Source organism: Triticum dicoccoides, chromosome 4B, assembly GCF_002162155.2.
Source record: "Triticum dicoccoides isolate Atlit2015 ecotype Zavitan chromosome 4B, WEW_v2.0, whole genome shotgun sequence".
NCBI classification, from domain to species: Eukaryota; Viridiplantae; Streptophyta; class Magnoliopsida; order Poales; family Poaceae; genus Triticum; species Triticum dicoccoides.
Genome location: NC_041387.1, coordinates 157,850,353 through 157,863,626, shown reverse-complemented (window position 1 = coordinate 157,863,626; position 13,274 = coordinate 157,850,353).

The following is a 13,274-nucleotide window of genomic DNA, read 5'->3' as shown; positions in this document are numbered from 1 at the left end:
AAGTTGGTTTGAATACATGATTCAAACTCCAACTCCATATATGATTATTTAAATGCCCTTTATTTCTTTTGTCCAAAACAGAGGACAAACATTGTTCAAACATGCATGAAAATGGTACAGATGGATTCCTTGATTTTTTCTGATAATTTTTCATATATAATTTATTTAATTTGGAGTTACGGTTGAATTTCTATGAATTTTAGAAGTTTATACAATTTTCTGGAATTTTCTGAATAATAATAAATCCAGAAAACATTTACTGCATCAGCATGACGTTGGCATGATGTCAGCAGGTCAACAGGGGCTGGTCCGGGTCAAACCTGACCAGTGGGGCCCACTGGTCAGTGACTCAGGTGACTAACAGAGTTAATTAATTCTAACTAATCAAATTAATAGCCACGGGGCCCACTATCAGTGTCAGCAGGGGTAATTAGTTTAACTAATTCAATTAGTACTAATCCTAATTAACTAATAGAGCTGGGCCCCACCTATCATTGACCCAGGGGGTCAAACTGGGCCCACATGGTCAGTAGTCAACGGGGTCAAACCCCTGGTCAGTAGGGTCAATCCCGCCGGCGTCTCGACGCCGGCGAGGCCCGGGACGGTGGCGGCCGTCGGAAACACGCTACAGGGCACGGGCGAGGCCGTGCTTGGGCTCGTTCGAGAGCCCTTGCTGGTGCGCATCGAACGGTGGTGGTGGCCGTGCCTGTGGTGGCCGGTACCGACGACGGCGAGCTCGTGAGCGGCGGCCGGAGTTCGGGTGCGGTCGGGTTCGGCGCTGCTGCTCGCAAACGAGGGAGCTGAGGCGCTGGAGGGGCTCTACGGGTCACTGGGGTCATCAGGAGCACTCGGAGGCAACGAGCACAGGTGGAGGAGCTCGGGAGCACGAAGCTCACCGGCCATGGCGGACGGCGGCCTCGGGTGCTCGTGGGGCGGCGGCTACAGGGCATGCGCGCGAGAGAGAGGTGAGGGGAAAGGAAGAGGGGCTCACGGCGGACTTGCAGAGCAGCTCAATGGGCTCGGGGAAGCTTCTGCGACGGAGAATTGACGGCGGCGATCTCCGGTGGCCGACGAGGGGAACGGCGGTGCTTGCGACGTCCAGGGGCTTCCGGCGTCGGACGGCTCGGTGAGGACGAAGAGAGGGACGAGGCGGAGCCCGTGGGCGTGTCGGAGAGGCGAGGCGGTGGCTGTGGCCGCGGCGAACGGCGTCGGTGGCGACGGCCGTGCGTGTGAGAGAGAGATAGAGGAGGGGATGCGGCGAGGGAGAGTGCGAGAGGGAGTCGGGGTACCGTGGCGTCATCCAGGCATGGGGTTAGGGAGGCGGACGAGCCTCCAGCGCGAAGCAGGAGGTGGCCAGAGCAGGGTGGAGGTGGCGCGCGCGGCGGCGTCGCGGTGTCCCTCCTCTGCCTACTGGCACGAGGAGGAAGGCGACAGGGGGAGGCGCCTGGTGGGCTGGGCCGCACCGGTGGGCTGCCAGCACAGGAGCTGGGCCGGTTGCTGGCGCCAGGTGGGGCGCTAGGTGGGCTGCAGGTAGGTGGCCCAGGTAGGCTTCTGCTCTTTTTTTATATTTCTGTTCTGTTTTCTTTTATTTAATCTTTTGCCACTGTTTTGAATTTAAAATAATCCAAACAATGCCAAAAACTCCTCTGAATATTTTTATTTTGCTAGATGGACTTTTCCAAAAGCTCATAAAATATTTCAGGGGTATTTGAAATTATATTCTAATTATATGAATATAATTCAAATTCAAATAGCTAATGATTTAAATTCAAAGTCCCAAGATTAAGTCCTTAAAAATGTTCAATATTTTGGTTGGGACCAGAACCCTTTCCAAAAATTATCAAACATTTAAGAAGAGCATTTTGGAACAATGAATGAGATTTTAGGGTTTTTGCCCTTCTTTTATTTAGGGTTTTGAGGCTTCCAAATTTCCCCAGTTCAAGTTTTTAGAAATTTAAACATGATGCAAACACTAGGCAGCACCAGAAGCTAGGGATGTGACAGACTCTTTGCTAAATCCAAGTATGTGTCTGCAAAACTACACAATTGATCAAGAGGGGCATATTTCGGATCGCCGAACTTCGTTCGCAATAAAAAGAGCCTCCCAACCGCGATATCACCGGCTTGTCGAAGCTCCTCCCGCGCCGCTCTGATTTTAGAGCGAGTTTCCTTTGCTGCTTGCAAGGCCTTCTCTAGGTCAGCCGTTTTCGTTTGGTTTTCCCTTTCGAGAAGCTCATATCGGCTGGCGGCATTTTGTAGCTCAATAGCCATGTTGGCTATTTTAAGCTCACTTTGGCAATGAGCAGCCTGTTCGGGTTTTAATTCTTCGGCTGCCTTCAGGGCGCCCGCATCACTTTTCCTAGCTTGCTCCTTAGCTCAGGCAAGTTCTGCCCGAAGGGTCTCCACGGCGGCAGCTCCATCTGAAGTCAAAGCATACTATAAATACTAGCATCATGCTCTTCTTAATATTTGCTGACCACCCGAATATACATACCCTGTGCCTCGTCAAGCCGCTTGTTCGCAAGCGTGATGTCCGCATCCGCCACGTCAAGTTGCCGCCTCAATTCGGCATATTCAGCAGTCCGGTCAGCCACCCGATCTGCAGCCGCCTACGCACGAAAGCAGCGCTATCATTACCTGAGACTATGATCCTCTGCTCACCTCATCTGGACGGCAACCAGAGTCTCAGGGGCTACTATCTATACAAAGCACACCTTGCATGTGCGGTACAGTCAAATATATATATATATGTATATATATATATATATATATATATATATATATATATATATATATATATATATATCACTTTGCGTACCTCAAAGCCTCTTAGCAGGCTTGTAAAAGCTTCATTCAACCCGCTTTTTGCGGCTGAAATCCTCTCAACGACCGTACCCATTAAGGTACGATGTGCCTCTGAGATAGCCTCTTGCTCTAGAAGACCCATCAATTTGTCCGGTTGTACACCGGAAAATCCCGGGCTTTTCTTGTTGGTCTCCTTAGCAGCCGAGAACTCCGGACTTCGGGCGGCCTAAGAGTTACCCTCTAGCCTTTCCGGATCAGGAGAGATCCTCCGGGATGACACCTCAGGGTCGTCCTCCCCATGAGGCGGGGAAGCATGGGGGGCGTTTCGCTCTCCATCATCTTTGGAAGAAGATCCCCTGAGGACGAACATTGTTGAGAAGGGCTATGAGCCGGACTGCAAAACATATGTCTCGGTTGTTATTCTCAGGAAAAGAGCAGGGCATGCTTACTAAAGTGCCTTTGTTCACTCACGGCTCGGTTGACGGCTGGCCCCCTTGTGGGTGTTGTGCGGTAAGGGTGCCCTCCGGGGCAGGACCCCCTGGGGAAGGTTTCTTCCCCCGTTTGGAAACCTCCATTTCCAAGTCTTTAGGGGCGGTCATTTTCTTCCCGTGGGGAGAGGGGATTCTAGATTCTCCTCCCCGATCATCCTCAAACTCGGGGGCACTAATTCCCCCGGTTAGAATGCATAATGTACCCGCAGCATGAAGCTCGCTTTTGGCTTCCCTATTCCTCCCCTCGTTCTCCCCCGATGGCACTTGATAAGGTGCGCGAGTCAGCATCATGGTTAGTACAAGATCCGGCGAGCCCTCGGGAACAGGGGCCGAACACCTGATCCTCTCCGCCTTTCTTATCCAATCCTGGCCAAGGGTGATTTTTCAGAATAATGTTGTGACAAATATAATGACAACATGTTCGGTCGCGGAGTTACTTACTTGGGTATCTGGACGGTTGCAGTTGAGACCCGCATCATATGTTGTGTCCGGACACTTTACTCATGATCCAGAGAATAATCGATACATCCCTTCGAGCGTCACGCCGAAGAAGTGTTGAATGGTTCGCGGTCCTTCCGGGTTGAACTCCCACATACGGAGAGATGACGTTGGCATGGCAGGACCCGACAAACTAACATTACTTGAATTACTTTGACGAGACTGATATCCCACTTGAGGAGATCTCCAATGCGGCTTTGCAATGTCAGCACGTCATTAACTGGTCCCCAGTCCAGCCCCTTGTTGACCCATGATGCCAGCTGTGGCGGAGGGGCAGAGCGCAAGGCTGGGGTGGCTGCTCACTTTGTACCTCGGGGTGCTGTGATGTAAAACCACTCCCGTTGCCATAGGTCGGACACCTCCGGGAAGGAACCATTTGGCCATAAGGCATCGGGACGTTTGCTTATTATAGCGCCTCCGCACTCCGCGTGTCGCCCGTTGATCATCTTCGGCTTCACATTGAAGGTCTTGAGCCATAAGCCGAAGTGTGGGGTAATGCGAAGGAAGGCCTCACACACGACAATAAACGACGAGATGTGAAGGAAGGAATCTGGAGCTAGATAATGAAAATCTAGCCCATAATAGAACATGAGCCCTCTAACGAAGGGATCAAGACTAAAGCCTAGCCCTCGGAGGAAGTGGGAGATGAATACGACACTCTCGTTGGGTTCGGGAGTGGGGATAATCTGCCCTTGAGTAGGTAGCCTGCGAAGGATTTCGGCGGTCAGATACCTAGCCCCCCTAAGCTTCTTGATGTCCTCCTCTGTGATGGAAGAGGCCATCCACCGGCCTTGAAGGTTGGATCCGGACATGGTTGAAGGTCTGGAGCACTTAGACTAAACCTTGGGTGTTGGACCTCGAGGTAGGGGAAGGGAAGGATCGTGCATGGAAAGAAAAGGACAGATCTTGACCTCTTTGTAAAGAGGGTGAATATCAAGCGTCCTCCGCGTGGCCGTTTGGAACTTGCCTAAACCGAGGAGTCATACTAATGGCACGGTTGGGTTACCCGCGCCCGTATTGATGAGGATCCCGTGATAAGGGGAACACGATCTCTACTTCGACAAGACGTGCCAATAAAACCGCCTTGCAAGACGTGCAGTAGCAGGTTGAGAAAAACGGTTCGTATAATGACCGGGCCGCGGCGTGATGTCACGCTATAAAAAGTTGTCAGCAGATTAGATTTGTGGAATATTGTGCTCTCTACGGTGGTACGTGGAAATTGTTTTGGAGAGCCGGACACGATTCATGTGTTCAAAATCTACCTTGGAGTATTCGAAGAAGGAACCCTCCTTGCAATGTCGAAGACAATCTGCGCGCCGGACTCATCGTCATTGAAGCCTGGTTCAGGGGCTACTGAGGGAGTCCAGGACTAGGGGGTCCTCGGACAGCCGGACTATGTACTTATGTAGGACTGTTGGACTATGGAGATACAAGATTGAAGACTTCGTCCTGTGTCCGGGTGGGACTCTCCTTTGCGTGGAAGGCAAGCTTGGCTATTCGGATATGTAGAATTCCTTCTCTGTAACCGACTCTGTGTAACCCTAGCCCCCTCCGGCGTCTATATAAACTGGAGGGCTTAGTCCGTAGGAGAACAACAATCATAATCATAAGCTAGCTTCTAGGGTTTAGCCTCTACGATCTCGTTGTAGATCAACTCTTGTAATACTCATATCATCAAGATCAATCAAGCAGGAAGTAGGGTATTACCTCCATCGAGAGGGCCCGAACCTGGTGATAACCCGCAAGTATACGGGATCAATTGTAGCCTCTTTCGATAAGTAAGAGTGTCGAACCCAACGAGGAGCTAAAGGTAGAACAAATATTCTCTCAAGTCATGTCTGCCACTCATACGACTCTACGCACGCTTAGTGTTCGCTTTACCTTAAACAAGTATGAAACTAGAAGTACTTTGTAGGTGTTGTTGGATAGGTTTGCAAGAATATAAAGAAAGAGTAAATAAAAAGTAGGGGTTGTTTAGATAAAGATGCAATAAAGTAAATTTAGCGAGTGTGGATAAGTGGTGGTAGGAGTTGTGAAAGTGTCCCTAAGTAATCGACTATGTTAATAGACCGGTAATCACTATTGCAATTTTATTTGAGGGAGAGGCATAAGCTAACATACTTTCTCTTCTTGGATCATATGCACTTATGATTGGAACTCTAGCAAGCATCCGCAACTACTAAAGATCATTAAGGTAAAACCCAACCATAGAATTAAAGCATCAAGTCCCCTTTATCCCATACGCGAACAACCTACTTACTCGGTTCTGTGCTTCTGTCACTCACGTCACCCACCATAAGCAAATCATGAACATATTGCAAACCCTATAGCGGGGATCCCTCACGCTTGCACGACATGGAGGGCACAATAGGACAGCACCAATAATAAAACATGCAATTCAAACCAATCTTAGCAATTCATCAATCACTGATAGGACAACGAAAATCTACTCAGACATCATAGGATGGCAACACATCATTGGATAATAATATGAAGCATAAAGCACCATGTTCAAGTAGAGGGTACAGCGGGTTGCGGGAGAGTGGTCCGCTGAATATAGAGGGGGGAAGGTGATGGAGATGTTGATGAAGATGGCGGAGGTGTTGGTGAAGATCGCGGTGATGATGATGGGCCCCGGCAGCGCTCCGGCGCCATCGGAAGCAAGGGGGAGAGAGCCCCCCTTCTTCTTCTTCTTCTTCCTTGACCTCCTCCCTAGATGGGAGAAGGGTCCCCCCTCTGGTCCTTGGCTCCCATGGCATGGGAGGGGCGAGAGACCCTCCGAGATTGGATCTATCTCTGTGTCTCTCTCTATTTTTGCGTTCTCAGATTCTGCCCCTTCACCGTTTCTTTTATATCCGGAGATCCGTAACTCTGATTGGGGTGAATTTTTCGCCCAGATTTTTCTCATAAAATTAGCTTTCTTGCGGCAAAAGAAGAGCTTCAACCGCCTTACGGGTGGCCCGGAGAGTGCCAGGCGCGCCCACGGGGGGAGGGCGTGCCCCCCTATCTCCTAGCCACCTCGGACACCGTTTCGCGTTGATTCTTCCTCCGGAAAATCCCAAATATTTCAAAATAATTCTCCGTCCGTTTTTATCCCGTTTGGATTCCGTTTGATATTGGGTTTCTGCGAAACATAAAACATGCAACAAACAGGAACTGGCACTGGGAACTGGATCCATATGTTAGTCCCAAAAATAGTATAAAAAGTTGCCAAAGTATATGAAAGTTGAATAATATTGGCATGGAACAATCAAAAATTATAGATACGACGGAGACGTATTAGCATGTCCAAGCTTAATTCCTGCTCATCCTCGAGTAGGTAAATGATAAAAAAGATAATTTTTGATGTGGAATGCTACCTAGCATAATCTTGATCATATGTCTAATCATGGCATGAATATTAAGACACGAGTGATTCAAAGCAATAGTCTATCATTTGACATAAAAACAATAATACTTAGGGCATCCCAACAAACAATCATGTCTTTCAAAATATCAATGCTTCAGAACATTATCCCTAAAAAATCATATAGTCTTGTATGATCCCTTTTCTTAATACAAGGTACCCCTCATGCCTATCCCGGTGTCAGCCAAGCAATTGTTTCATACTTTAGTATTCTCAAACTTTTTCAACCTTCACGCAATACATGAGCGTGAGCCATGGATATAACACTATGGGTGGAATAGAATATGATGGTGGAGGTTATGTGGAGAAGACAAAAAAGGAGAAAGTCTCACATCGATGCGGCTAATCAAAGGGCTATGGAGATGCCCATCAATTGATGTCAATGCGAGGAGTAGGGATTGCCATGGAACGGATGCACTGGAGCTATAAGTGTATGAAAGGTCAAACTGAAAACTAAGTGGGTGTGCATCCAACTTGCTTGCTCATGAAGACCTATGGCATTTGAGGAAGCCCATCGTTGGAATATACAAGCCAAGTTCTATAATTAAAATTCCCACTAGTATATGAAAGTGACAATATAGGAGAATCTCTATATGAAGAACATGGTGCTACTTTGAAGCACAAGTGTGGTAAAAGGATAGTAACATTTCCCCTTTTTCTTTTTCTTTTTTTCTTTTTTTTTGGGTGGGCTTCTTTGACCCCTTTTATTTAGGCTTCTTTGTCCTGTCCCTTTTTTTTGTTTTTTTCTTTTCCTTTTTTTTCAAGGGGCAATGCTCTATAATGATGATCATCACACTTTATTTACTTACAACTCAATATTACAACTCGATACTAGAACAAAGATATGACTCTATATGAATGCTTCCGGCGGTGTACCGGGATGTGCAATGATCTAGCGTAGCAATGACATCGAAAACCGGATAAGCCATGAAAACATCATGCTAGCTATCTTACGATCATGCAAAGCAATATGACAATAAATGCTCAAGTCATGTATATGATGATGATGGAAGTTGCATGGAAATATATCTTGGAATGGCTATGGAAATGCCATGATAGGTAGGTATGGTGGCTGTTTTGAGGAAGATATAAGGAGGCTTATGTGTGATAGAGTGTATCATATCACGGGGTTTGGATGCACCGGCGAAGTTTGCACCAACACTCAAGGTGAGAAAGGGCATTGCACGGTACCGAAGAGGCTAGTAACGATGGAAAGGTAAAAGTGTGTATAATCCATGGACTCAACATTAGTCATAAAGAACTCACATACTTATTGCAAAAATTTAAAAGCCCTTGAAACAAAGTACTACACGCATACTCCTAGGGGGGAGGTTGGTAGGAATTAACCATCGCGCGCCCCCGACCTTCACGCAAAGATAAACAATCCAAATACAATGTGCGCCAATTTGGTTACATAGTTAGTAGACCATACGTGCATGCTTCGGGAATCACAAACCTTAGCACCAACATCCTTACTGAACACAACCATCTACTAGTACCTCCCACATATTATCATCACTAAATCGCAAAACTATTGCAAGAAATCAAACATATCATATTCAGCGATCTACAAGTTTATGTAGGATTTTATGACTAACCATGTGAATGACCAATTCCTGTCATCTCTCGAAATAGATATAAGTGAAGCAAGAGAGTTTAATTCTTTCTACAAAAGATATGCCCACGCTCTAACAAATGTAATGAAGAAAAAGAGCATTCTACAAATGGCGGTTTTCTATATGAAGAGAAACATGCAATCCAAACTTCAAATGATATAAGCGAAGCACATGAAGCATTCTATAAAGCCATACTCAAAAGATTTAAGTGAGGTGCAATGAGCATTATATAAATCAACCAAGGACTATCTCATACCAGCATGGTGCATAAAATAAAAATGAAAACTAAATGCAAAAGACGCTCCAAGACTTGCACATAATGCATGAACGAAACGAATCCGAAAACATACCGATACTTGTTGAAGAAAGAGGGGATGCCTTCCGGGGCATCCCCAAGCTTAGACGCTTGAGTCTCCTTGAATATTTACTTGGGGTGCCTCGGGCATCCCCAAGCTTGATCTCTTGCCTCTCTTCCTCTTCCTCATATCGAGACCTCCTCAGTTAGACACTTCATCCACACAAAACTTCAACAGAAAACTCGGTAAGATCCGTTAGTATAATAAAGCAAATCACCACTCTAAGTACTGTAGCAAACCAATTCATATTTTGTTTTTGCATTGTGTCTACTGTAATATAGCTTTCCCATTGCTTAATCCACTGATATAAATTGATAGATTCATCAAAACAAGCAAACTATACATCAAAAACAGAATCTGTCAAAAACAGAACAGTCTGTAGGAATCTGAACATTCACCATACTTTTGGTACCCCAAAAATTCTACAAAAATTTGGAACAATAAACAATTTGTACCGCAAGACAGTACAAAAGGAACCAGAACCATTTGGCGTTCCAGTAAAAAATGTAAAATCGCGCACTACAGCCAAAGTTTCTGTCCAACACCGTACAAACCAACAAGCATTGTAAACATCCTAAAGGCAAACCTTGGCACATTATTTTTATAATACAAAGGAATTGTACAAGGGGATAATTATTTTTGATGAAAATTTTATGTAATTAAGATTCACAAAGTTTCCGTGAGCATGAACAAAGTTCAAGGCTAGCTCCCACTTCAACAATGCTTGTCTCTCTCACTTTCACTTTCCTTTCTGAAAAGTTTTTAGTTTCCCCTCTTTATTTTTTTTGTTTTTAGACTATATAAAAGCTGATAACAGAAATAAATGACTCTCTAAAACTTCCGGGTTGTCTCCCTGGCAGCGCTTTCTTTAAAGCCATTAAGCTAGGCATATAGTGCTCAAGTAATGAATCCACCCGGATCCCAAGGTATATCAAAGTCAATTTTAATTAACAATGATTTGTAATTTAGTAGTGAGCACAAAGTAACATATATCAAGCAATGACGAAGTCTAACTCTCTTCCTATGCATCGGCATGTCATAAAAGAACAATTCATACACACCAAGTAAAGGCCAATGCATAGTATAAACAGTTTCTTGCAATTCTATCATATTGGAAACATAGAGAGGTGGAGATATAGTTCATCTCTCATAATAATTGCAAGTAGGAGCAGCAAGCACATGCATATTATATCTATCAAAATCGTCATGTGCAATGGTAGAAGGCAACCCATCAATATAATCCTTACTAAGCGCAAACTTCTCCGATATAGTGTAGTCGGGAGAATTCAAAAAGATAATAGGACTATCAAGCGTGGGTTCAATAGCAACAATTTCATGTTTAACATAAGGAACTATAGAAAGTTCATCTCCATAAGCATAATTCATATTGGCATCTTGGCCACAAGCATAGCAAGCATCATCAAAAAGGGATATTTCAAGAGAATCAACGGGATCATAGCAATCATCATACCAATCATCCTTCGGTAAGCACGAAGGGGAATTAAACAATGTATGAGTTGAAGAGTTACTCTCATTAGAAGGTGGGCACGAGTGATAAATCCGCTCTTCCTCCTTTTGTTCTTCGCTCTCCTCATCATCTTTTTCATCCAATGAGCTCATAGTTTCATCAATTTCTTCTTCCATAGCTTCCTGCAAAATATTAGTCTCTTCTTGGACAACGGAGATTTTCTCAATAAATGCATTAATATTGTAATTGTATTCATAATTTTCATAGCAATATTTCAGTATAGCAAAATTTTTAGGCCTATAAACATCATCATCTAAAGCTTCATACTTTTCAAACAAAGATTCAATTTCATAAGCAGCCTTAAAAGCAACAAATTCTTCAATCCGTTCAACATCATAGTAATGATATATATCATTAGCATAAGAAGCTAAGGTTTCATTATCATTAAATTTGCATGAAAAGGGAAGGTGTGGAGCCTTCATCCTAGATCAACAAGTAATATCATATCTCAAGCATAGATCCCGAGCATACCAACGCAACATATTAATTTGATCCCATGATAGTTTCCCTTTTTGTGTCAAGCGATAATCCCTAAAATATTCACGTTGATCCAACGTTACTCCCATTATAAAGTTGAATGGGGTTTTCTCAGGATTATCAAAATAGTACAAAATATTTCTCACATGATGATCATCGAGGGTTTTAGGAGGTTCCCCATCTCCATAAGTAGCAAGTACACCTGATTTTTTTGGTATTTCGTGTTCCATATCCATAACTAAAGATAAAGAACAACTTAGAACAGCAAATAAAGATTACTTAGTGATAAAGCAAACAAGCACACACGAGAATATTCACCCCACGCTATGAATCCCCAGCAACGACACCAGAAAAAAGGTCTTGATAACCCGCAAGTATACGGGATCAATTGTAGCCTCTTTCGATAAGTAAGAGTGTCGAACCCAATGAGGAGCTAAAGGTAGAGCAAATATTATCTCAAGTCCTATCTGCCACTGATACGGCTCTACACACGCTTAGTGTTCGCTTTACCTAAAACAAGTATGAAACTAGAAGTACTTTGTAGGTGTTGTTGGATAGGTTTGCAAGAATATAAAGAACGCGTAAATAAAAAGTAGAAGTTGTTTAGATAAATATGCAATAAAGTAAATATAGCGAGTGTGGAAAAGTGGTGGTAGGAGTTGTGAAAGTGTCCCTAAGCAATCGACTACGTTAATAGACCGGTAATCACTATTGCAATTTTATTTGAGGGAGAGGCATAAGCTAACATACTTTCTCTTCTTGGATCATATGCACTTATGATTGGAACTCTAGCAAGCATCCACAACTACTAAAGATCATTAAGGTAAAACCCAACCATAGCATTAAAGCATCAAGTCCCCTTTATCCCATACGCAAACAACCTACTTACTCGGGTCTGTGCTTCTGTCACTCACGCCACCCAACATAAGCAAATCATGAACATATTGCAAACCCTACAGTGGAGATCCCTCATGCTTGCGCGACACGGAGGGCACAATAGGACAGCACCAATAATAAAACATTCAATTCAAACAAATCATAGCAATTCATCAATCACCGATAGGACAACGAAAATCTACTCAGACATCATAGGATGGCAACACATCATTGGATAATAATATGAAGCATAAAGCACCATGTTCAAGTAGAGGGTACAGCGGGTTGTGGGAGAGTGGACCGTTGAATATAGATGGGGGAAGGTGATGGAGATGTTGGTGAAGATGGTGGAGGTGTTGGTGAAGATCGCGGTGATGACGATGGCCCCTGGCAGTGCTCCGGCGCCACCGGAAGTAAGGGGAGAGAGCCCCCCTTCTTCTTCTTCTTTGACCTCCTCCCTAGATGGGAGAAGGGTTTCCCCTTTGGTCCTTGGCTCCCATGGTGTGGGATTGGCGAGAGCCCGTCCGAGATTGGATCTATCTCTCTGTCTCTCTCTGTTTCTGCGTTCTCAGATTCTGCCCCTTCACCGTTTCTTTTATATCCGGAGATCCGTAACTCCGATTGGGGTGAATCTTTCGTCCAGATTTTTCTCATAAAATTAGCTTTTTGCAGCAAAAGAAGATCGTCAACCGCCTTACGGGTGGCCCAGGAGAGTGCCAAGCGTGCCCGGGGGGAGGGCACGCCCCCTATCTCCTGGCCACCTCGGACACCGTTTTGCGTTGATTCTTCCTCCGAAAAATCCCAGATATTCCAAAATAATTCTCCGTCCATTTTTATCCCGTTTGCATTCCGTTTGATATTGGGTTTCTGCGAAACATAAAACATGCAACAAACAGGAACTGGACTGGGCACTGGATCAATATGTTAGTCCCAAAAATAGTATAAAAAGTTGCCAAAAGTATATGAAAGTTGAATAATATTGGCTTGGAACAATCAAAAATTATAGATACGACGGAGACATATCACCTGGGTAAACATTGTGTCCCCCGCCTCCTATTACTATTAGCCTTAGACGCACAGCTCGGGACCCCCTACCCGAGATCTGCCGGTTTTGACACCGACAACGGGAAGAAAAGGACCGCCCCTGAAGACTTGGAAGCAGAGGTCTCCAAACGAGGGAAGAAACCTGCATCAGGGAGCCCTGCCCCAGGGGGCAATGTT